This window comes from Ceratotherium simum, chromosome 32, assembly GCF_057802395.1.
Source record: "Ceratotherium simum simum isolate JZ-2026a chromosome 32, ASM5780239v1, whole genome shotgun sequence".
Classification (NCBI taxonomy): Eukaryota; Metazoa; Chordata; class Mammalia; order Perissodactyla; family Rhinocerotidae; genus Ceratotherium; species Ceratotherium simum.
The window spans coordinates 1,987,233-2,012,432 of NC_141931.1; the positions used below are offsets into that span (position 1 = coordinate 1,987,233).

A 25,200-nucleotide genomic window follows, 5' to 3' on the forward strand; every position below is an offset into this window, starting at 1 on the left:
CATTCTTTTACTCTTTCCTGAATTATGTTATTTTTTTTACCATTATCAGTTTCAGTTTTCCAAAATTTATAAAAATGTTCAGTATTACTTGGTAAAGAGCTACTACTTGCTAATTATCGTTGAAATTTTTTCTATGAAATACCAAACTAACATCTGCCTTTTTGCTACCATGATCACATTGCAAACAAAATTTAACAGCCTGTGGAATAACTAAAGATATAAATGAAATAGTGTCTGTACATTGTCAAGTGTTGCAGCAAATTAAAAAATGGATCAAATTTAAGTGGCATTATAGGGTTTGGAAACTTGCCGTGTCTTAATTGCACCTTAGTTACTGTCATCCTAGGGAATTTTCTAGACAAAAAATCTCCTACTTTTCAAATTCCTCAATCCATGTCTTGTCATTAACTATCTTTATACACTTTATTGTCTGTAAATAAAAAATATGGTGAAGGAAAGCATTTGGGACAAGACATTTGCTTATACAGAAAATAACCACCTTTAAGCATTTAACTGGAAATGAGGATTAAACACACTTAGATAACAGTCTTAAACAGTAATGAAGATTTTTTTTAATGTCGTTATATCTTACTACAAACTCAGAATCCCCCTGTGGAGGACTTGTATTAAGCAGAAGAGCAAGACTAGACCTGATTTGGTGCTCTGCTCCCAGCACTGCCCTTTCTCTACTCCAGTCTCTTCAAAATTGTAGGTGCTTCTGAAGCACACAGTGTTTAGTTTTTTTTAAGGTCTACAAAATCAATGAATTCTTTGCTGTTCAGAATTTAACCTTTTGAAAGCAAGTGCCTCTATTAGGTTTTCCATAACTGTGGCTTTAACTGCGTGAGACTTTTGTTGTATTTTTGCTGACACGTTTTGAGTCGACTTTTATATATGAGCTGATCCCTGTTCTGTAAATTTTCCCAAGCGCCGTTTATGGAAGTTGAGGTTTTCACGGTGAAAGACTTCACGAGGTACAAGATCCCTACAGGATATTATATGTACTATATGGCTTTTGGACGGTACCTGCCGCTGTTTTATTGATGGTTCTTGACAGGTTAGATTTACTTCCGGATGTAGAGAATAGAGATGCAAAAATATACCACTCATTACATTTACAAGTATTTTTTTTCAAAGAAATTATTCATTTAGGTAACAATACATGAGCGGCCTTCTTATTAATGCCCAAACCACCCAGTTAAAGCAAGTGTTGAGAGAGAAAATGCTAATGAACTATTTACTACAGCATCCTGTCACTCACTTGTATCAAGCTCTTTCTTCCACCTACAGACTATCCCAGGCTATTTTTATGGTTTCTGAACCCATCTGTTCTAACCTGTACTTGCTACTGTTTAGAATACAGATGTTAATTACCTCTTTAACACTTCCCTGCTCCTTGCCATAACCCTCAAATGGCCCCAAGCAGCTATTAGTTTCTCAACACCCAAGCCTTTTCTCTGGTGTTTCACAGCAGCAAAACACAGGACTCTTCGCTCCCAGTCATCTTTGTTTGGAGGGACACCGATTTGCCGTACACCGAAGTACAGAAATGATGCTTCGTCCGTCCACCCTCAATTCCCAGCTAATGCAGAATTTCTCGCTCTGAGATGAATAAAATAATCTGAATTCTAAATACCTTAGACATCTCTTTAACAGGATGAGTTCAAACACGTCAGAGAGGTTCCTTCCCACCCCACATCTCTCTAGTTCATCGTTTGGAAATGACAGTTTACCTCCATGCTGCACAACCATGGCTGGGTCATTCCCATGATAGACGATCCAGCGGTGAAGTGTGACACTTCGTTATGGTTTGTGTTCAACTGTGGGTCCTAGTGTCTTTTTCTCTGATTATAAGTTCCCCACGGGGCCCTAAAATTGACTCCGAAATTGTTATTGGTTTGTCAACTGGTTTTTTCCTTGTGTCTTGTTTACAAGTCAGGAAATCGCTATTATAGTGAATGAAATGCAGCTTCCAAAGGGTCTGTGAGAGCAAATGGAAGTCCCATTTAGAATGAAAATATAACTTTAAGTGGTAGTCGAGAATGACTCAGTCCTACCGCTTGAAAATAACCCATTTTAACAGAAATAAGTGTTTGTAATTTAAGTTCTTGTAGGACTTTTTGCTAATTATAATTCCTTATTTTATTACTGAAAGCTGCAGAGGGAAGAGTGTCTTACAGTTGCAAAGAATGAACTTTTGTTCAACTGATAGGGTTCTTTAACTTTATTATTTTACTCTACTTACTGTCAGTTATTCACTATTAGTTACTATTAGCTGATAATTGAGCTAAAAAAGAAAATAAGTCAGAAAAGAGTGGAAAAAGAAGACAGCACAGAGCCAGGCAAGCCACTTGTAGATTCTCAGCAAATGTTTGCTGAATACATGAATGAAAAGGAGAAAAGGAACCCTGAAATTTAAAAAACAGAGTCACCATGGGCAGGATCTCGGAGCTTCTGGGACCAAATTCAATTAAAAACATTCACACCATCCCATTTTGAGCATGAGTATGGTTTGTCATAGGGAAAACGTGTGTTTCTTCTTTGACTAAAATTCTGGAGAATGAAAAGTTGGCAAAAAGATGAATGTCGAGAGAAGATGGATGAGATGAAGAGAAGGTGAAGGCCAAGAGAGGGAAAAACAGACCAAGGCCTAGGAAAAAGAAAGCTAACATAAAGTGTGCGAATTTGCCCACTTTTCTGTTTTTCTCCCTCCCTTTCCTTCTTTCTAGTATTTATACGCAGAGTTCCAAAGGGAGATTTAAGAGCAATTTGGAAATATGTTAAGTAAGACAACACCAGGTGGTAAATAGCAATTTAATTCCCCTTGCCAATAGAGCTAAAGACTTTGAATGCTTTTCATTTAGAAGAGCCGGTGGGAGGAAGCCTGGGGGGTGGGGGGGAGCCATTAAGTGTGTTGTGATGAAGGCCTCACATCGAGCTGTAGGGCTCTTACAAGAAATCTTTTAATACACGCATTAATTCTCCATTTCATCTCACCGCCTGCTAGAAAATGGTTGTACAGGCATTTAGGATGTTTTCTCCGGAACAAATATTTACACGAGGGTAGTGTGTTGACATTGTGTGGCTTTGGATTTCAGGGCGCAGGCTGATGCCTCTCGGGACATGTGAGTACAGAAGGCAAGGCCTGCCACACCCGGGAGAGGGTAGCTGGTTCAGAGGCAGCTCCAAGAGTCAAATTTACCCCTCAAACCAAGTCAACTGAGGTACTTTTTATTTTGAAAAGATGATCAGGGGTCCGCTTCTGAACTCTTTCATGCATTTATGTCCTATTTGGTTTTTATGCAATGGGAAAATTGGGTTTTCTGGAACCTTAAACACTATTGAGAGAGTGATAAATACATATCATTTAAGATAAACCAGAAGATCTAGATGTTGATATTGCTATGATTTCGGCTTCTGTACCTGTTAGCATCTTCAGCCCCTATCCGACTGCAGAGGCCGCTGAAGTTTCGTGTCTTCATTCTCTCCAGTGCGACCCTGCAGCCATGTTCTCTTAGGAGGACTCCCTCTGCAATGGACAGTGAGATGATGGGGAAGCCCAAATGACAGGTCTACTGGACTGAATCAGAAGGAATGTTTCCCCCTCTTTTTTTTTTTAAGGTTATGTACTCTTCTTTTTTGTGAAGGTTAGTAGGTGTGACTTAAAGAAGCAGGTAGAAAAGCTCCCCCCTCCTCCCCAAGTGAACAGAATAGAAAGAGAATCATGCGGATGCAATGAAGTGAATTTCATAAGATTTGGACACTGGGCACTCTGGTGTCCTGTCTGCCCACACCCTGTGTCATGAGGCAGGAAGTGGTCCGCTCAGAGTGGTCCTCAGACAAATCCAGAAACGCTACCTGGGCTTTCCCTCTCCTACTCCACCCTGTTGACAAATGGGGTTACAGGAGGACACCCCTCAGGTCTTAGGACACCTTGTGCCTGCACTCACTGCCTCCCTGTGTGGGGGGGTCATCCTTCTCAGATTGTAGGCTCCACAGCCTCTAGGTCTGAAGATCTCACACTATTTAGAATTTTCCTTTAAGAAAAAGCAATGCTGTGGTAGACAATATTAAGGCTGATTGTAAATGTAGTTCTCAAAAGGCTTTCCCTTTTGTTTTGGTATACGGTTAAGAGCTGGGGCACTAGGGGTCAGACTGGGATCAAATCCTGTGCCAATGGCTCAGTTTGCTCATCTATAAGTGGGGTTAATAATAGAACTTATGTCATATGTCATGATCATTGTGAGGGTTAAGTGAGTTAATGCATACAAAGCACTTATCACAATGCTTGTGTCCTGGTAAGCGTCAAATGCAATTAACATTAAAATATTATTATTAATAGGGTTCATATGCCATGAGGTTTAAAACCTCTTGCTTTACACCATCTTATTACGCTCTGTTGAGGAAGAACAGCTAGAAATTATTCTACATTTCCCCAGAGATTTGTTTTCAAGGCCTGAGTTTGTTTCGCTAAAACTCTAAAATAGCATGAACATTTGCATTTTATTGAGTTGGCCGAGAGGTCTGGATTCACATCATACAGCGACCTTCCAGGGCTCTGATGTAGCTGGCCCTCCTTGTTAGACCCTCAAGGACTTGGTCCCCACACACAAAGCCAAAGAGAGAATTAAGGAAACGTGCAGATAGTTCAGGTTACTAGTGTGAGATTTATCTAGGAAATTTTTTCAAATCCCTGGGAATTTGCCCTTTGGAAAAGCATTATTTTCTACTTTCCCAGAATACTAGGTCTTGGAACTATAACTTATCCATAAGGAAAAGAAAAACCAAAATTCCAGCTTTCATTCTTTCATCTATTCACCAAATATTTTTTGAGAACTTGCTGTATCATTTGCTAGGAGTTGGATGTCAAAAGATGAACAAGACATAATCAATTTTGAGGAACTTAAAGTTAGCTAGAGGAGAAGCTGTATGAACATCCAAATAAGGTGATGTGAGCTGTGAGCCAGATCTGGGGAGGCTGAAAAGGTTTCACCGAGCAGGTGATATCATTTACTGAAGGATGAATAAGAATCTGCCAAGATGAATAACAGGAGAGAAGGCCATTCCAGAATGTTGGCATAGTATGTGCAAAGCATCAAGAGTCAGCAAAGACCCTGGATTGTTGAGCAGATGGGTGAGGAGTTTGGGGTGACTAGAGCGTGGTATCCCCTCTCTCTCTGCTGGGTAGGTCCACCCCCACAAGCTACACTCCTCAGGGGTGAGTAGTGGGGAGAGCTGTGATCACTGGCAACTCTGGGGCTCAGACCCAGAGGCGGGCCACTAACTCATTTACCAGAGGGACCACCAAGGGTCAGGCCCCAGAAGCTTGTGAAATGACTCAGCTGAGTAAGGGGTGATGGTACAAACTCTGCACAGCCAGAGGGGCTGGGGAGCCAGAGGGGAGACGGAGATTCATTTAAAGGGCCCAGGACAGTGCAGATACCTGTAAACAAGGAGCCTGGGGGCCAAGAGGTTTAAGAATGGTGAAGTGCCTATTGTGTCTTCCCAAAGTGTTGAACTTTGCGTTTCGCTGCAGGCGAGGGCGAACTGGTGGACTGTCTTGACACCTTTGCAGTGAGGAGAATGTTGAGGAAGGAAAGGGGTTGAGACAGGAATTCATGTTTAGTGACGATGCTGTTGCAGTGCTTCCAGGGACCCCATAGAGGTCTGAAGGAAGACGATGGTAGTGGAGATGGAGAGGAGGGATAGACAGACTCTGGAGCAGTTTCAGGACTAGAAATGGCAGGATCTGGTGATGCTGGAAGGAGGTGAGGGAGGAGGAGTTTTGCTGAGGATGGTGCCTGAGGGAAATCTGGCTGGGGTTGTCCTCTTGGTAGCAGCATCTGGGGGTGGATGAGGGAACAGCTATGACAGCCACATTGAGAGCTGACTGCTCCTGGCACCGAGCTCCCCCCTGCACTGGGGTTAGTGCCATCAGTACTCATGTGACCCTGCGAGCAGGCACGATTACGCCACTTCAGAGAGGGACCGAGGCACAGAAGGGTGAAACAGCTGCCCGTGTTTACACAACTGTAAGTGGCTCAGCTGGATCTGAGACCCCGTCCACCTTGCTCTTCACCACTGTGCGTGTTTGCTGCCTTCTCAGAATATCGAGATATAATCCCAGTTTGAAGGTCTGAACCGGGCCAGGATTTGGGGCAGCAGCTTGGGTGGGTCCGCAGGGGCCTGTTTGCGTGAGTTACTGAGGAACCCCAGGCGAGTCACCCATTGGAGGGAAGACACCGCGTGAGAGAAAAGGGCCCAGACACGGGGCTCGTGAGCTCGTGATGTGAAGCCCAAGCTTCCCCAGGACCTTGGCCTGGAGCCCTGACTAGGGCAGGTGGTGCCAATGAGACGCCTGCCTCGCCTGTGTCTCTGTAAGACCCCCGCAGAGCAGGCGAGGGAGGGTTGAACGTGTGGGTGGTCTCAGGAGGACTGGAGGCCCAGGGCCCACAGTGGATTAGCAGGCTGTGTAGCCCTCATCAGCGTGTTTGGAGACTTAGGAGTCATCCAATATGGCTTCAGGAACAGACGGAGGAACATATCTCCTTTGTAGCAGCCAAGTGTGTTCAGTCCTCAAACAGACCTATGACACTCGTGGGCACTCTCTGAACCACAGGGAATAATCTACAAGAAGCTGCTTCTTACAACCCTGCAGGGGGACAGGCTCAGGGGCGTAGAGCTTTGCTCTTATAACCTATTTCCCCCTCAGGCGAGTGCATGTAGCACAGACTATGCAAGAAATAACAACGACAGCCAACACTTGTTGAGCGTTTACTCTGCCCCAGGTGTGGCTCTAAGTGCTTACGTATATTTATTTAACCCCCAAAATAGGACCAAGGGGTCAATGCTATTACTGTCCCCTCCTACACATAAGAGATTGGGACTAGAAGAAGTATCCCTAAATTCTGTCCTGAGTTAAAAGTTTATGAACCAAGGATCCTATAAGCTTGTTGAAATCACCACTCTTTTCTTATTGAATTGAAAAGCCTAATTTGAATACATCCTACGCAAATTCTAAGGCTACCTCGGAGATGGTCAACACGCTCTCCTTTTCTTCTTTAATTGGAAGTTTGTTTTCTCAGCTGACCGGATTTGTCTTGGGCACCCTGGAGGTGTGAAGTGACATCGCCATCTGATCAGCATCTAAAAACATCTTGGCTAATTTAAAAAATAAAGATCTTGATTGTGCTTTCTTAATTATACTTGACCATTTGAGAGTGCTGTGTGAAAACCCTGCGTAGACAGCCTGTTCTGCCATTTGTTTTTAAAACAAGCTTTTCAGTCTCTCAGGCTGAGAGGATTCTGTTTAAAGGGTGTACACTGTGAATCACAGTTTCAAGGGAAGACGACAAATACAAATCTCAGCCAAGCAATTTGTAAAACTGGATTGCTGACAGAAATCCAGGAAGCAGCTGAAAACTACCAAACACAAAAACATAGTCAAGTGCCTGGATTCCAAGCTGAAGTAACGAAGTGGAATGAGCCCCAGGATGAAACAGATGACACAAGGGAGAGAGCGTCGAAGCCGAGAGAGCACGGGTGATCTCAGTCCCGAGAACATTCTGGAGCCCAGGGTGTTGGGCTCTCCTGCATTTAGTACGCAAGCTGCCTTCTGCCACTCCTGTCGTGTGTCCAGTTCACTGTGGGAACAGGGAACTGAATGTTTCTTCAATTAGATTTAGATGCTTTATTATTGTCCTTAACTCAATCAATACAAATCTCTTTACATGACTGCTTTCATGTACTTCACGGTCTTTTTCTTAATAATAATAATAGCTAACACTCATTGAGCTTCCTGCCTTCAAACCGTATCCGAGGCTCTCAGTTCCTGCCAGGAGGGCAGGGATTGGGATCTGCTCTGTTCACAGGTGTGTCTACGGGACCTAGCATAGTGCCCAGCATGTGGTTGATGGCATTAGATGGCTGGTGATTGACTGAGTGGATGATCAAACACACACGTGCTTGGCACCTTTGCAAGCGATATTCTAGTGCTTTACTGATTCATTAATCTTCCTCACAATCCTATGAAGCAGGCGTTTATTATTATTCCTATTTTACAGATGAGCCAACTGAGTCCCAGAGAAGTTAATTAGCTTGTCGGAGGTCACGTGGTTATGAGTGTCGGAGGCAGAATCAAACCCAGGCTGTCTGACTCCAGAACCCACTTCGCCACACTGCTGGTCTTCAGGCTTCATACATTCACTTTCAGTGTTTCCTGCATTTAATTTCCTATAATGCTTTTCTAACAGGTGAAATTATTTTATACCGAAGCCTCTTTTACGCACAAAAGAAAATCTTTATTTTGCTCTTTTTAAAGCATACATTATTTGATATTCTTATTGCTTATGCCAAAGGGCCTTGAATCAGTTTAGAAGTAGAAAAAAATTAAGACTGGAGAATGGAAATATTACCTTAAGGAGAACCTTAAATTTATATTTTCTTTCTGGGCCGGCCCCGTGGCTTAGCGGTTAAGTGCGCGTGCTCCGCTGCTGGCGGCCCAGGTTCGGATCCCAGGCGCGCACCGACGCACCGCTTCTCTGGCCATGCTGAGGCCACATCCCACATACAGCAACTAGAAGGATGTACAGCTATGACATGCAACTATCTACTGGGGCTTTGGGGGAAAAATAAATAAATAAAAAATATAAATAAAATATATTTTCTTTTAAGAGACAATATAAGCTATTATGATTTTTTAAAAATAAAAATGTATTTATACTCAAGTTTTCTCTGTGGCACAGTATAAAAAATCATTTTTAAGTAATATGAGGCAAAATTACCCTGGTCATAAAATTATAAATCTAAGTTTTTTTTGTTTGTTTTTTTTATTGCAGTAACATTGGTTTATAACATTGCAAAAATTTCAGGTGTAAATCATTGTACTTCTATTTCTGCATGGACTACATCATGTTCACCACCAAAATACTAATTACAACCCATCACCACAAACATGTACCGAATTATCCCTTTCACCCTCCACCCTCCCCCCTTCCCCTCTGGTAACCACCAATCCACTCTCTGTCCCTATGTGTTTGTTTATTGTTGTTATTATCTACTACTTAATGAAGGAAATCATACGGTATTTGGCCTTCTCCCTCTGACTTATATCACTTTGCATTATACCCTCAATGTCCATCCATGTTGTCACAAATGGCTGGATTTCGTCGTTTCTTATGGCTGAGTAGTATTCCATTGTGTATATATACCACAGCTTCTTTATCCATTCGTCCCCTGATGGGCACTTAGGTTGCTTCCAAGTCTTGGCTATTGTGAATAAGGCTGCAATGAACACAGGGGTGCATGTACCTTTGCAAATTGGTGTTTTCAAGTTCTTTGGATAAATACCCAACAGTGGAATAGCTGGATCATATGGTAGTTCTATCGTTGATTTTTTGAGGAATCTCCATACTGTTTTCCATAGTGGCTGCACCAGTTTGCACTCCCACCAGCAGTGTATGAGAGTTCCCTTCTCTCCACATCCTCTCCAACACATGTTGTTTCCTGTCTTGTTAATTATAGCCATTCTGACAGGCGTGAGGTGATATCTCATTGTAGTTTTGATTTGCATTTCCCTGATAGTTAGTGATTTTGAACATCTTTTCATGTGTCTGTTGGCCATCTGTATATCTTCTTTGGAGAAATGTCTGTTCAGGTCTTTTGCCCATTTTTAATTGGGTTGGTAGTTTTGTTGTTGAGATGCATGAGTTCTTTATATATTTTGGAGATTAAGCCCTTATCAGATGTATGGTTTGCAAATATCTTCTCCCAATTGTTAGGTTGTCTTTTCGTTTTGTTGATGGTTTCCTTTGCTGTGCAGAAGCTTTTTAGTTTGATGTAGTCCCATTTGTTTATTTTTTCTATTGTTTCTCTTGCCCGGTCAGATGTGGTGTTTGAAAAGATGTTGCTAAGACTGATGTCGAAGAGCGTACTGCCTATGTTTTCTTCTAGAACTTTCACAGTTTCAGGTCTTACATTCAAGTCTTTAATCCATTTGGAGTTAATTTTTGTGTATGGTGTAAGGTAAGGATCTACTTTCATTTTTTTGCATATGGCTATCCAGTTTTCCCAACACCATTTGTTGAAGAGACTTTCTTTTCCCCATTGTATGTTCTTGGCTCCTTTGTCAAAGATTAGCTGTCCATAGATGTGTGGGTTTATTTCTGGGCTTTCGATTCTATTCCATTGATCTGTGTGTCTGTTTTTGTGCCAGTACCATGCTGTTTTGGTTACTATAGCTTTGTAGTATATTTTGATATCAGGGAGTGTGATACCTCCAGCTTTGTTCTTTTTTCTCAGGATTCCTTTAGCTATTCGGGGTCTTTTGTTGTTCCATATGAATTTTAGGATTCTTTGTTCTATTTCTGTGAAAAATGTTGTTGGAACTTTGATAGGGATTGCATTGAATCTATAGATGGCTTTAGGAAGTATGGACATCTTAACTATGTTAATTCTTCCAATCCAAGAGCATGGAATATCTTTCCATTTCTTTGTGTCTTCTTCAATTTCTTTCAGAAATGTTTTATAGTTTTCGGTGTACAGATCTTTCACCTCTTTGGTTAAATTTATTCCTAGGTATTTTATTCTTTTTGTTGCAATTGTAAATGGGATGGTATTCTTAATTTCTCTTTCTGCTACTTCGTTGTTAGTGTACAGAAATGCAACTGATTTTTGTATGTTGATTTTGTATCCTGCAACTTTACCATATTCGTTTATTCCTTCTAAAAGTTTTCTGGTGGATTCTTTAGGGTTTTCTATATATAAAATCATGTCATCTGCAAATAGTGACAGTTTCACTTCTTCCTTTCCAATTTGGATCCCTTTTATTTCTTTCTCTTGCCTGATTGCTCTGGCTAGGACTTCCAGTACTATGTTAAATAGGAGTGGTGACAGTGGGCATCCTTGTCTGGTTCCTGTTCTTAGAGGGATAGCTTTCAGTTTTTCACCATTGAGGATGATATTAGCTGTGGGTTTCTCATATATGGTCTTTATTATGTTGAGGTACTTTCCTTCTATACCCATTTTATTCAGAGTTTTTATCATAAATGGATGCTGGATCTTGTCAAATGCTTTCTCTGCATCTATTGAGATGATCATGTGATTTTTATTCTTCATTTTATTAATGTGGTGTATTACGTTGATTGATTTGCGAATGTTAAACCATCCCTGCATCCCTGGAATAAATCCCACTTGATCATGGTGTATAATCTTTTAATGTATTGTTGTATGCGATTTGCTAGTATTTTGTTGAGGATTTTCGCATCGATGTTCATCAGTGATATTGGCCTGTAATTTTCTTTTTGTGTTGTCCTTGTCTGGTTTTGGTATCAGGGTAATGTCAGCTTCGTAGAATGAGTTAGGAGCTTCCCCCTCCTCAATTTTTGGAAGAGTTTGAGAAGGATAGGTATTAAGTCTTCTTTGAATGTTTGGTAGAATTCACCAGGGAAGCCGTCTGGTCCTGGACTTTTATTTTTGGGGAGGTTTTTGATTACTGTTTCGATCTCCTTACTGGTGATTGGTCTATTCAAATTCTCCACTTCTTCTTGATCCAGTTTTGGAAGGTTGTATGATTCTAAGAATTTATCCATTTCTTCCAGATTGTCGAATTTGTTGGCATATAGTTTTTCATAGTATTCTCTTATAATCTTTTGTATTTCTGAGGTGTCTGTTGTAACCTCTCCTCTTTCATTTCTGATTTTACTTATTTGTGCCTTCTCTCTTTTTTTCTTGGTGAGTCTAGCTAAAGGTTTGTCTATTTTGTTGATCTTTTCAAAGAACCAGCTCTTGGTTTTATTAATTTTTCTATTGTTTTTTTGGTCTCTATTTCATTTATTTCTGCTCTGATTTTTATTATTTCCCTTCTTCTACTGATTTTGGGCTTTGTTTGTTCTTCTTTTTCCAGTTCCTTTAGGTGCATTTTTAGATTGTTTATTTGAGATTTTTCTTGTTTGTTGAGATAGGCCTGTATCGCTATAAACTTCCCTCTTAGAACCGCTTTTGCTGTATCCCATAAATTCTGGCATGTCGTATTTTCATTTTCGTTTGTCTCCAGGTATTTTTTGATTTCTTCTTTGATTTCTTCGTTAACCCAGTCGTTGTTCAGTAGCATTTTGTTTAATCTCCATGTATTTGTGGCTTTTCTGATTTTCTTCCTATAGTTGATTTCTAGTTTCATACCGTTGTGGTCAGAAAAGATGCTTGGTATTATTTCAATCTTCTTAAATTTATGGAGACTTGTTTTGTGGCCTAATATGTGATCAATCTTGGAGAATGTTCCATGTGCATTTGAAAAGAACGTGTATTCTTCGGTTTTTGGATGGAATGCTCTGTATATATCTACTAGGTCCATCTGTTCTAAGGTGTCCTTTAAGGCCAATGTTTCCTTATTGATCTTCTGTTTGGATGATCTATCCGTTGGTGTAAGTGGAGTGTTAAAGTCCCCTACTATTATTGTGTTACTGTCTATTTCTGTTTTTATGTCTGTTAATAATTGCTTTATATATTTAGGTGCACCTACACTGGGTGCGTAGATATTTGCAAGTGTTATATCCTCTTGTTGGATTGTTCCCTTGATCATTATGTAATGCCCTTCTTTGTCTCTTTTTACAGTTTTTGTTTTAAAGTCTATTTTGTCTGATATGAGTACTGCTACCCCAGCTTTCTTTTCATTGCCATTTGCATGGAGTATCTTTTTCCATCCCTTCACTTTCAGTTTGTGAGTGTCTTTAGGTCTGAAGTGTGTCTCTTGGATGCAGCATATATATGGGTCTTGTTTTTTTATCCAGTCAGCCACCCTATGCCTTTTAATTGGGGCATTTAGTCCATTGACGTTTAAAGTAGCTATTGATAAGTATGTACTTACTGCCATTTTTTAACTTTTTTATTTTTTTTCCTCAGTGTTTAAGTAGTCCTTCTCTGTTCCTTACTTCTTCTATACAGAATTGATGGTCACTTTAGTTTGACCTCTGTCTGAAAGCTGTACTCTTTAACTACCCTCCTCCCTCCTTTTATGTTTTTGATATCATATCTAACCTCTTTTTTCTGCATTTGTATCCATTACGTTCTAATTGTGGAAATAGATAATTTTTCCTATTTGTGGTCTTCTCTTTTCCCCTTAAATCAGTCCCTTTAACATTTCTTGTAACACTGGTTTCTTGGTGACAAACTCCTTTAATTTTTGCTTATCTGGGAAAATTTTGATCTCTCCTTCCATTTTGAACGATAACCTTGCCAGGTAGAGTATTCTTGGCTGTAAGTTTTTTCCTTTTAGCACTTTAAATATATCGTGCCATTCTCTTCTAGCCTGTAAGGTTTCTGCTGAGAAGTCAGCTGATAGCCTTATGGGGTTTCCTTTGTATGTAACTTGACATTCTCTTGCGGCTTTTAGGATTCTCTCTTTATCTTTAATTCTGGACATTTTGATTATGATGTGTCTTGGTGTGGGCCTCTTTGGGTTTATCTTGTTTGGGGCTCTCTGTGCCTCCTGTACCTGGATGTCTGTTTCCTTCCTTAGGTTAGGGAAGTTTTCATCTATTATTTCTTGAAATAGATTCTCTGCCCCTTGTCTCGCTCTTCTCCTTCCGGGACACCTATAACACGGATGTTAGTGCGCTTGATGTTGTCCCAGAGGTCCCTTAGACTGTCCTCACTCTTTTTAATTCTTTTCTCTTTTACCTGTTCACCTTGGGTAATTTCTTCTAGTCTTTCTTCCAGCTCACAGATCCGTTCTTCTGTATCCTCTACTCTGCTTTTGAGTCCCTCTAATGAGTTTTTCATTTCCAGTATTGTATTCTTCATTTCTGATTGGTGCTTTGTTATATCTTCCATTTCTTTGTTGACATTCTCACTGAGTTCATCTATTCTTCTCCCCAGATCAGTGAGCATCCTTAACACTCTTAGTTTGAACTCTCTGTCAGGTAGGTTGCTCATTTCTGTTTCACTTAGTTCCTTTTCTGGGGTTTTGTCCTGTTCCCTTACTTGGAATGTATTCTTTTGCCTCCTCATTTTGCCTCTTTCCCTGTGCTTGTGTCTACGTATTAGGTAGGTCAGCTACGTCTCCTGCTCTTGGATAGGTGACCTTATGTAAGTGATGCCTTAGGAGGCTTCCAGTGTGCTTCCCTCAGTTCTCAATGTTCCAGGGGTGGCCCCTATGTGGGCTACGTGTATCCTTCTATTGTGGCCTGTTAGCTCTCCCTATAGGCGCCCAGGGAGGCTGAGTTATGCTCCTGGCCAGGTGTTGTAATGCTCAGCTGCTTGTAGTTGTTGTGGGCCCTTCAGTCTCTTTATCAGGTGTGGGGAGCCCCAGCACAGTTGGCTGTAAGTTCTAATACCACATTTGTGTTGCAGTATTTCTTTTAAGTGAGTAGGCCCCCAGTGTGGCAGGTTGTTAGGCTCAGGGCCTTACAATTGCTGTAAACCTCTAGCCTTTAGGTCTCTTGTCAGCTCTCTGAGGATTGCAGCTGGGTGGGGCTGGCCTCAGGCACAGGAGCACCCAATTGTTTCAGGCTTTGGAAGGTGGGGCAAACCTCCTATGTGGGTCTTTGAGAAGCACAAGTCTTCTGCAGCTGACAAGCCCTGCCGCCCAGAGGTCCACACACACAGTCAACACAGTCCTGCCCCGTGTGAGCGCCCTGACCTCCCCAAGCGGACCCAGTCTCTCCACGGCGGGAGCCCCACACACTCCGCCACCACCCCACACTCTCCACCCGCTCCTTGTGCACACCCTGCCCCGCTCAAGTCAGCTCAGTTGCCAGGCTGCAGAAAATCCAGTCACCAATCTATGCAGGCCCACACGTTGCCTGAGGGCTTGTTGTTAGGTGGGGCCAGTCTCTAGGGTGGGCTGCCTGCCTTGGCTGAGCTGGATTAAATCGGTGCTCTAGCGGGTGGAGCAGACCCTGGGCTAGCAGGCCTCAGGGAGAACTCCAATGGCGTCTGTGTCAGCAAGCTCACACCAGGCCACAACAATGGCCGCCGCCAATGTCCCAGTCCCTGGAGAGGTCTCACCCCTCACCGAGATGCACTCAGGGCCTATTAGGTGAGTCTCTTGTCACCAAAGCAGTGTGCACTTTTCTTTCTGGTGATTTTAGGATGCTTTCTGGAACGGGTGAGTTTGTGCGTGGGCCCTTTAAGAGCCAGTTTTAGTTTCTTTGTGAACCGGGTTTTCTGGGGGTGCTCCCCAATGCTTTAGTAGCAGGCAAGGTCAGATATTATGCCACTGGTGTCAATTGTGCTGGGTCCACAAAATGCCCACAGCGGGGGCGCTCCCCGGCTCAGGGCCCCGCGCCTCCAGGGAGGCTGCGTACCTGTGCGCTGCTCCCGGCGACCGTGACGCTGGCGGCTTGTGAAGGCGGCGTTTTTCCTCTCCGGAAGGGAGTCTCTGCCTCTTCCACCCCAGTTAGGATTGTCCGTTGTTGCAGGAGATCCTCTCATCCAGTTTTCAGTTCTGTCTCAGGGGTAATTTTTCCACGAGTAGTTGTAAATTGGCTGTGTCCACGGGAGGAGGTGAGTTCAGAGTCTGCCTACGCCGCCATCTTGACTCCGCCTCCCTTAATTTTTATATAGTCTTACTAATTTCTCCAGGGCAATTTTATCTCTTTAATACAATCAGATATATGTAAATGATACTGTGTTTAGAGAAGTGCAGGCTTAACGGTAAAGAGAGAGATAAAAACATATTATTTAACTACAAATTGCAGCCTGTGCTGAGCTATGATTTTTTCAAGATACTCCTTATAAATTGGATACATTGAAATTGACTTGCTCAGGCAAAGCAATATCAAGGACAACTTCTGTTTTACCACTGTATTCTGTTGAGTTTGCCTAAGGAATTTTTTCAGTTTGATTTTGAACTCGTGAGTAATTGACAACATTGAAGCTTCCTATGTGATAAAGCTTCATCCTCCACCTTCTCTTCCTGTCATCTCCTAACCCCGGTGCCCTCCCGGTTGATGAGAATCATACTCTAGCTCTCACCATCCCCCCAAACTAGTTGTTCCTTCTGCATTGAGAAGAGGCTGGCAAGAGCAGGTAGTAAGACTTGGCTGAGTAAGTGGCCATCTTCTTTAGGTTTCTTGGGTCTTCTCCTACAATCCAGTGGCACTTGGAAGTGAGAGAGGATAAACTGAGCCCTTGATTAGTAATAATTTCTGTAAGTTACACCAATTCCTCACAAAAATCTCATAATTTTAGAGCTGTAGACTCTTAAGAGACCTTAATAATTATCTTGTACAACCTCTCAGGTAAATATGTACTTGCTAATTCATTACTGAATTATACTAGTAGAAAACCAGTTACAACTGCATTCTTAAGTTCTTTTCAAAATATTATTTTTCCCATTAGAAAATGTTTTATGATTAACATGAAAAAAATGGCTATGTAATTTGAGTTTATCTCAAAGTTAGCTGAGTTAGTGGAAACAATCCTTATGGAATTAGCGAAGCCTCTTTTCCTTTGGACAACCGCTCCATCTGACTAGGCTTCTCAGACCATGCAATTGTGAAATCTGCAATCTTACTTGAATGTGTGGAAAAGAATACCATGAAATTGTCATATCCCAAAGCCCATTACTATCCTACTAATTTAGATGGATCTCTCCCGGGAGAAAACAGTTCCTCTCCTACTTTAATTTTTCAAACAGTGATCATGAACCCTGGTTGAATATTTATGTCTAACTTCAAGAGAAGGCTCTTCAGCAGTTTTCTTTGTGCAGTTGTAGAAGATTCTTCCTTTGTAAATGTAGACACTTCGGGGAAAAAAATAAAAACAAACATATTTTCTTACCAGACAATTTTCATAAGTTTTGATTCTGTCAAGTTTTCTTGTTAAAATATTAGATTTTTATCTTTGATTCATTTACATTCCTTTGATTGGGTCTAAGGATATTTAAGTGCATATAGACCTCAAATTTTCTAATTCAGATCTCTACATCTTTAATTTTTAGGGGGAAAGACCATGTTCCTCTTCTGCATTGCCCCAATTAACTCAACAAATCATAGCCTGCTCTAAGGAACACTTTCAAATGTCTGCTAAGATCTCTTCCCTCCATGTCCCAGGGTCCTCCCAAGGGTGCCCCTTCTCCCAACAGCACACCTTCACTGACCTAAGATTTATCCCCTCCTCTTGGCCCCCATTGATCTTTCAACTTTTCTTGGGAGGGGAGGATTTTTGATCATTGAAAATTAAATACCTCCAAATATGTATAATCTCAATAGTGAAAACATCACAACACCATAATTCACAATTTTTAAGCTGAGTGAAGTGATTTGGTAAAGTTTTAAAAAGACCTGTGGGTAATGTGGTGATGATAATACATTTATTTTCCAAAACTCCAGGGAAAATGAATCTACACGGTTACATTTTATAGATATTGTACCTCGTAGCCACGTAGTATAGAGTGATGATGCCATCAATATCATTTATAAAAGCTAGTGATGGCGAAACTAAGAGCATGATTCCATTTCATACAGATTCATAATTCTATACAGCTTAAAACAAATTTAATTCACCAGGCTGTGTGTATTATTTGTCATGTAATTTAAGGTGTTGCTTCTTTCGTAGTCTTTCAGGTAGGGACAACATCCACAACCTTACATAGAATCTGGGTGGGGAACTATCCATGAGTCTTCCCTTTCTCTCATCCTTTAACCTAACAAAGCTGAAGGCTTTCTGATTATAATTCCAAATCTGTTTCATCTGTGTCCCTCATACGACGATTAGAAAGGAAAAAAAAAAATCTCTTCTTACTTATTGATGATGTGATTGTCTACATAGAAAACCCAAAAGAATTTAGAAATATTATGAAAATCAATAAGAGAGTTTCACTAGGTTGCTGAATACAAAATCAATGCACAAATGCCAATTGCATTTTTATACACCAGCAAAGATAGTTAGAAAATATAATTTTGAAAAAAGATACCATTTGCAGTAGCAGCAAAAGTATAAAGGAACAAGAGAGAAATCTTCCAGAACGAGCAAGCTTTTTATGAAAACATTTAAAAACTTTGTGGATTGGCATTAAAGAAGGGCTAAATAAATGGAAAGATGTACTGTGTTCATAGAAGGAAAGATTCAATATCAATTGTTCCTATATTGAACAATTCCTTTTAAATCAGGGTCCCAAAGTGTTTCCCCCATTCCTCCCTGCCTGGAACTTGACAAACTGATCTTAAAATGTATGAAGAAGAGCAAAGGGCAAAGAATGATCAAGAGACTCCTGAAGAAGTGTCTTGGTTTGTTATATCAAGACTTATTATAAAGCCATAATAAAGACCATTGGTAGTGTCACAGGGTTAGACAGACCAATGGAAAAGAATAGAAAACCCGGGAACAGACTAATACAAACATGGAAACTCTATTTATGACTGGGCAGGCATTGCAGATCAGTGAAAAACGATGGACAATTCAATAAGTGCTATTGAACCAACTGGCTATCCACACAGAAAAAAATCAAGTTGGATTGCTCCCTTGCACATTAAAAATCTATTCTAGATGAATTAAAGACTTGAAATCAAAAGGCAAAATGAAAAATTTAGAAGACAACTAGGAGAACATATTTATGAAATTACTGTAAGTATAGATTTTTTAAATAAGCTGCAAAAAGCACAAACTATAAAGGGAAATAATGATCAATTCAACTGTTGAGAATAAAAATGTTTGCTCATTTAAAGACAACTTAGGAGAGTGAAAAACCAAGCCACAAACTTTGAGAAGACATTTACAATACATATCATTGACAAATGATAAAAATACAAAATATATAAATTACTTAAATCAATAGGAAAAAGACAACCGGATAGAAAATAGAAAATGGGCAAAGGCATGAAAAAGTACTTCACAGAAAAGGAACATAAGTGGCCCATAAATATATGAAAAGGTGCACAATCTCATCTAGTAATCAAGGCAAGGATAATTAAAACCACCAATGAGATACTATTTCACACTCACCAAACAATTAAAATGTCTAACAATACTAAGAGAGAATGTGGGGAGGTGGAAATTTCCACTTTGGAAAATAGTTTGGCAGTGACTAGTGAAGTCAACATGTGTAGAACCTATGAGCTAGCTACTCTACTCGTAAGAAATATATCCTAGAGTATTTCTAGCACATGTGCACCAGGAGGTTTATACAAGAAATCCATAGCAGCCTTGTTCCTAACAGCAGAATACTGAAAACAACACAAATGGTTGTAACTAGTAGGGTGGACAGATGGTACTATAGTCATGCAATGGTCAGACGTATCACACAGCATGAACGTGCATCAACACACCTGAATCTCAATAATAGAATGTTCGTTGCAAAAAGCATGTCATATACTATACACTATGCAATTTCGCTTCTATAAAGTATAAAATAGGCAAAACTAAATATATTGCTTAGAGATGTGTACTTATTGGGTAAAACAAAGGATAAAGGGGGACATTTGATATGAAATTCAGGAAAGGGGAGTGGAAGCCATTGAGAAGGGGCTCACTTGCCAACAGGGAGTTTCTAAGGAACTGGAAGAGTCTGTTTCTTAGGGAGCAGTCACACAGATGGTTGTTGTTATTGTTCTTTAGACTGTGTATACCATTGCAGAACAGAGACAGAAGCACAGAGGGAAGAGTGAGAGAGAGAGAGGGAGACGGGCTTTCCACAGGCTTGGCTGCATTCTTGTGGTGTGACATTCTGGTATCTTTATAATAAAATTTCCTCCTTTGTTTCCTAGTGTTATGTGCTGAATTGTGTTCCCCCAAACGTCGTACGTTGAAGCCCGAATCTCCAGGACCTCAGAATGTGACTGCGGAGACAGCACCTTTAAAGAGGTAATTAAGTTGAATGGGGTCATTAGGGCGGGTCCTAGTCCAGGATGACTGGTGTCTTTACAAGAAGAGGTGGTTAGGACACAGACACACACAGAGAAGACGACGTGAAGACACGGGAAGAAGACGGCAACATGCCAACCAAGGAGAGAGGCCTCAGAAGAACCCAACCCTGCCCACACCTGGATCTCAGACTTCTGGCCCCGAGAAGAGTGAAAAAATAAATATCTATTGTTTAAGGCCCCAGCCTGTGGTACTCTGTTCAGTAGCTCTAGCAACCAATACAGCTAGTGTGCGTTGTTTGCTGTTCCTTGCAGGGTTCTGTTCCCACACTTGCTGTGCACTCTAGTTCTCGGGTGCTGACCGCTGCTCCTGCTGTCCCTCGGCCTGGCCTGGCACACTCCTCGCCCACCTGCCTCCCCAGCTTCTGCCAGCAGAGTAGGCCTCGTCGTTCCACCTCCCTCCAGGTATCCCTCTCTTGACTAGGGCTATGTCGCCCTGCCTGGGGCTTCAAAGTGCCCTGTGCCTGTTTCTAGTGTTACCAGGAGCACTTTTGATTGGAAGCTTCTGTTTTTGTGTCTCTCTGTTGCCCAGACTGTGAGCTCCTCGAGGGCAGGCAGAGGAACCTTCGTCTTTGCCTTCTCCATAGGTAAACACCTGGCACACAGTGGGTGCTCGGTGGCTGCTCGTTGGGTGCAGTGTAGAACAGTAGAGACCGTACACAGAGAAGGCTGTTCCGGGAAACAGCAACAAGGATCAACCAAAGCAGGAAACCCATGTTATTCACTTTTTGTCTGTTTATTTAACTTTGCTTTGAAATGTATAAATTCTGAGGAGAGGAGGGGGAGGGACATCGGATACTAAAATCACTTTGCACTTATTAGTGGATTTTCCCCTTAAAATGAAAAGTGAACATCGCTACCGATACCTGCATTCCACTTCCCAAAGGAAAGTACAGGATTAAAATCCTACAACTGATCATGCGTAAAGAGCATATCCTTACACAGATACTTGACAACTGACTGTTCGATGACATTTTTACTCAGCAAATACTTGTTGAACGTCTGCTTTGTGCTGGGCAGTGCGGAGAGTGAACGAGATGTTCCTGTGAGGCCTTCATTCTTGTGAGAGGAGACAACGAACAGGAAAATATCAGATGGTAAAAGGTGTGTGCAATGCAAATATTTAACACGGGTTATGGGATGGAGAGTGGTGGGGGTCCCTTTAGACTGGGCAGTCGGGGAAGCCCTGTCTGAGAGCCAGCATTTGAGCTGCGACCTGATGACAAGAAGCAGACATGGGAAAATCGTTGGGAAGAGCATTCCAGATGGAGGGAATAGAAAGTGCAGACGCCCAAGCAGGAACAGAGGAACAGAAGGGAGGCCAGTGCTGCTGGGGTGTAGTGGGTACTGGGGAGTAAATGTGGGCAGGCAGTGGACAGGGACCAGATCATATCATAGGATCGAATGACACTTTTATTCTAAGTGTGGTGGAAAGTCATTTAAGGGTTTTAAAAAGAGGAGCGGCATGATCTGATTCATTTTTTTAAAAAGATCATCTGGCTCTTGTGTGGAGAATAGATGGGGGTGGGGTGGGGAAGGCAAGAGTGAAAAGAGGGAGACCAACTAGGAGGCTGCAAGAGTCCACGCACCAGAAGGTAGTGCCCACAGAGGATCTGCTGAGAGCTGGGCAGGTTCAGGGTGAGCTTTGGGAGTGGAGTGTGTAAACAGTGAGGGCGAGGGGAAGGAGGACTCAGGGTGATTTTCAGGTTTATGGCTCGAGCAACTGGGTGGATGCTGGAGCCATTCACTGAGATTTGGAAGCCCGGGAGAGCAATGTTTTTGAGGTGAGGGTGGGGTGGGGTATCCAGAGTTCTTTTTAAGTTTCAGATGCCTTTTCTGCATCCGAGAGGCAGTGTCTTGTAAGCAAACAGAAACAGGAGTCTGGGAATCAGAGAAAAGGTGGGACCTGGGTGACTATGCCCATCCTTCTATCTACCCATCTATCAGTCTCTCTATCATAGTCAAGGTTATGGATGCTATTTAAGCCCATGGAAGTGGATGGGATTATCTAGGTAGACACGAGAGATGGAGAAGATACTGAGGCTGATCCTTGTGGTACTCCAAAATTTAGTGATTCTTCAGATTAGAGATGTCCAGCCAAGGTGACAGAAAAGGAGCAGCCAGAAAGGCAGGAGAAAGATCAAAATATATGATGTCATGGAAGCCAAGAGAAAAGATGCTTCAAGGGGAAGGAACAGTGTGAAGTGTTACTGAAGGGTCAAGTAAGAAAAGACCATTAGCTTTGGAAACAAGGAAGTTATGTGTGACCTTGACTAGGGGGATTTCAGTAGAATTGTGGAGACAGAAACATGATTTGAGAAGGTTTATGAGAAAATGGGAGGTGAGAGTAAGGATGGCAGCACCAAACAATTCCTCACAAAGTCTTGTTCCAAAGAGTAGCAGAGAAATGAGAGCACTTTCTGGAGGGAGGTGCAGGGACAAGGGATGGTGTTTAGGCTTTTGTTTTCTGTTCAAGATATGAGATTCTGGAACTAGTTTATATACTACTGGGAGTGATTTAATAGGGAAATATTGACGAAAAATTTGGGGACCAAAGTTCTTGAGACAAGAGGAGATAAAAAAACATAGAATTTGAGTTATTGTCAACAAGAGTGTTACTAAAAATTATTTTGAAAAAAATCAAAGTTATTCCCTAACTCTAGACTATAAAATAATATTAATAATAAGGATAATGACAATGGTGAGATACAGATATTTTTATTAACCACTTTCTACAAGTCATATACTCTGTTGCTTTATTTACTTTATCACTCTGACAACACCCAGATGAAAAATTTTTTAACTTTTACAAATGAGGAAGTGAAGGCTCATAGTTACATCTGCTGATGATGAACAGGCGGCAGATCTAGGATCCAAATCCAGACTGGTTGATGCCAACGTGCTTCGATTGCCCAGTGATGCTCAGGCTCAGGTTTGGCAAGCCCTCCTCCCCACGCCCCTCCACCCTGTGCTTCCCCCAAACCCCGCAGCCCTGGGCTCCTACCACAGAACACCGTGTATTATGATTGCCACGAAACTGGGAACCTGTCACACTGTTCTGTTTAGAAGTTGCTTCATTTTTTCCCGTCTGAAATTATTGTTTTTCTCTCTCATGACTAAAATGCTTACTGCTCCTAAAGCAAGTGGTCTTTTCACGTACCAGCCATTCCCTGAAAACAAAAAGTCCCATGGGAATAAAAATGATCTGTTCAGGACAAGTTCTAGCAAGCTATGTTTAAGGCTATTTATATTTTCTAAAGGCTCATTATTTGGAGTTCATAAATAAATGTGTATGTTTATATTGCAATCTGCTTGGGAACAAGAATTGTGTTTTTTACTACTTTATATTTCCTTTATAATTCTCTAAGAGCTTCATATGCAGAAAAGATGTTCAGTAGTGTTGCTGCTGCCTGGTTGATGGGAAGTGTTTGTGGAAGGCTCAGACTCTGACTGAGTGTCCTCTCATCTAGGTCATGAAGAGCTGCAGGGAATGAGAACTTTGTTGGGTTGGACCCTTGATTGAAAAAGCCTTCCTTCCATTTTTAACATCAATCTGGGGAATGATCAATTGCTAAATTTTGAAAATATGCTATGCCTTGTGCATGGATGTCATATAAGAGGCCATCATTATCTGAGCATAAAAGGCTACTTAAATGGAATCCACTTCCAATGGGGAACAAAATTTCGTACTAATTAAGTTTTTTAAATGTTTGATTGAGATTTATCTGGAAAAATGAAACTAGATAATGTGAAAAACTTAAAATTTTTCAAATTTATATTAAGAAGATTTAGGTTATATCGTATTATAATATGAATTAAGTCTTAGAATAAACCAAGAATGTATGAATTATATATTTGGGGAGGGAGTGAACTTTTCTGACACAACTGTATAATACAGCATCCTTTGCTTCATGGATGATTTTGTAGTCTGATCATAATTGTTTTTCCAAAAATATCCCCTAGCTTTATCAGTTTTCCCAAGGGCCCTTCTCCATCCTTCGGTGTTCAGGTCATCCTTGGCTGAAGCACCTGTCTTGCATCACCTTTGCAGATTCTCCCTTCAAGTTTTCACAATCTTGACACTGGCAGATCCTCCCTGGCCAACAGCTCTGCCTGTGCCAGGAGTAGTTCTCCAACATTGTTTCCAGGAAAACCCCCTAATTCATGAGATTGCAATTCCACTCTGTGCACATCTGCACCGGATGTTTACAACCTCAGACAATCCTGACTTATGACCCTGATGCGCTGCATGGCGATAGAGACGGGAACATGTAGCAGAAAGGGGTGTTACAACGGTCGTGCCTGGAGCTTCACTAATGGCCTATTACTATTATTATTTTGCTTCCCTGAGCTATGTAGTTTTGGAGCTAAGATAGAAACGTTTGCTCATCCCTATTTGAAGTAGTAGGGTGGAGAGAGAGGAGGAAAGAGAGGAAAGAGTTAGCGTGATTTAAAGTCTTTGCTCTTGCTTCCTTTCGACTTCACCCCATTCAGGTCTCGTGAGGTTCCATATTTCTCCAGAATAACATTTTCCCTCCTGCTTCAAGGCTAACCCCAATTGCTAACATTTCCTAATCACCTCCTCTTTCCCCCAACCGCAAGCATTGAGGAAAGAAAGGGAGACTGGAATAGCCTGGAGGATAAACATGCTTTTCTAAGAGGGATTTGGACCATTAAAAAATGATGGGATGGATTTAGGCTCTGAGAAAAGGTAGGAGGATTGCACCTTTAGGCCCCATCCAGTACTTTAAATTCTCAGAACACCCCATGGACCAGGGCGTAGCTCTGTGGAGCAGCAACTCTAATTACAGCCCTTCAGGGAATGCTGCCATGTTGCCTCCAGTCTCCCTCTCCACTACCTACTATCCACCACTCACCACCCAACGAACATCTGCAGCCCAGCCTGGCCCAGAGCTGCATCTCTATGGCTCTGCCAAGGCCAAAATCTAGGTTAAATGATGGATCTGTTCCAGGAGCATTGTCTCAAACCACAATGGAATTCCTTTACATCTACAGGTTATATGCTGTCTAGACTTTAATAATCTATGTTAATGAGGTGGATCTACTTGTACTGACATGAAACGATGTCCAAGATATGTTAAGTGAAAAAAATTTTGCAAAACTGTATCCATAATATGAAAAAATTTTGTTAAAATATTTATATTTACATATATATTAATTCATAAATGTTAAAATTGAAGTTTCAATGGAATTGTCAAAGTATGCTAGATATCAGATACCACTTGGTGTGTGACACAGACCACCCTGGAGAAATCTTCAAAGTAAATCCTGAAAACTGGTTCTGAGACCCTTGAATCCTCTGACCCATTTTGAGAATATA

The 25,200-nt window shown here is 41.4% G+C and overlaps 1 long non-coding RNA gene across 3 annotated transcripts in view; it reads left to right on the forward strand.

The window, feature by feature from the left end:
• LOC147912939 (uncharacterized) overlaps positions 1 to 25,200 on the forward strand; it is a 62,202-nt gene that overhangs the window by 35,870 nt on the left and 1,132 nt on the right. Inside the window, exons 1-5 of one of the 3 annotated variants that reach the window (XR_015549310.1) lie at positions 14,832 to 15,034; positions 19,704 to 19,800; positions 20,115 to 20,264; positions 20,844 to 20,963; positions 22,647 to 22,791. This is a non-coding gene — a long non-coding RNA (uncharacterized LOC147912939). Of the gene's footprint in view, positions 1 to 14,831; positions 15,035 to 19,703; positions 19,801 to 20,114; positions 20,265 to 20,843; positions 20,964 to 22,646; positions 22,792 to 25,200 lie in introns of those variants that run through there. The other 2 variants (XR_015549309.1, XR_015549311.1) reach the window with 2 other exon arrangements.